This window comes from Bombina bombina, chromosome 12, assembly GCF_027579735.1.
Source record: "Bombina bombina isolate aBomBom1 chromosome 12, aBomBom1.pri, whole genome shotgun sequence".
In the NCBI taxonomy this organism is placed as follows: Eukaryota; Metazoa; Chordata; class Amphibia; order Anura; family Bombinatoridae; genus Bombina; species Bombina bombina.
The window spans coordinates 41,442,932-41,443,906 of record NC_069510.1 but is presented as its reverse complement, the minus strand read 5'-3'; the positions used below and the strand labels follow the sequence as shown (position 1 = coordinate 41,443,906).

The 975-nt window shown below is 40.2% G+C and overlaps 1 protein-coding gene across 2 annotated transcripts in view; it reads right to left on the bottom strand.

The window, feature by feature from the left end:
• Positions 1-685, bottom strand: part of CCDC120 (coiled-coil domain containing 120) — a 56,733-nt gene extending 56,048 nt beyond the window's left edge. For both annotated transcript variants that reach the window (XM_053695873.1, XM_053695874.1), the window contains exon 1: positions 626-685. The gene's annotated coding sequence lies outside the window, so the exon portion shown is untranslated. The remainder of the gene's footprint in view (positions 1-625) is intronic.
• Between the last annotated feature and the right edge of the window lie 290 nt (positions 686-975).

The window sequence follows — 975 nt, the reverse complement described above, 5'->3', positions numbered from 1 at the left end:
ACACATTAAATACTTGCACAATGCTGCTAAGTGTATCTATACACAACATATAAACACATTATACAGTGTGGCCAGCGTATATACTTGCACAGTGTTGCTAACTGTACCTAAACACAACATATAAACACATTATACAGTGTAGCCAGACTATACACAGATATTCTGTATCTATCTATACACAGCATATACACCAATATACATTGTACTTATATAATATATATTATATACACATAGAGCCAATGAATCTATTATAACCACATGATTTTACACAATACAGAATTGTATATATACCTTAAATACACAGGAAGGGTTTGTCACCCTCTCTGACCACACTAAATATACACAGACACACAGCAGTATTTACTGTATCTAATCTTGGAGATCTATATATATATATTACACACAATCATCTGTTAATACACACACATATATATATATCTACAGATACAATCCCTCTTGCCTTCTCTATACACACAGTATACACATCTCACCCTCTCTCTATACACACGTATACTATAGGTCGTTGTATCGCTGTATACACAAATACATAAACGGTAGCTCGCCCTCTCTATACACACACTGTATTTTATACACATTTATAGACAGATACAACAACATATCTCACCCTCTCTCCTGCAGGTTCTGACCTGCTCTCTTCGCAGAGACTGGAGGTTTCCAGCGGAGCGAACCATCTGAACACACACGGGGATACACAGGCCTGGCAGAGTGCACCATTCGCAGCTAGGGTAGAGCGGCTCCCCCTGTCTGTAGCATGGTATAGTCCGCTCTCAAGGTGCTGGATTCCAAAGATTCCAGGAACAGGAATCAACCATTTCACTGTGAGATCCCAGCATCTGATCCCTCGATCATCTTTATGGCAAATGCCAGCACAAATGTCAGGGCTGAGACCCTTTCAGTACCAACTCCCTCCCAGCACGATGCTATTGCCAGATCTCAGCATAGGTTAGTAACGTA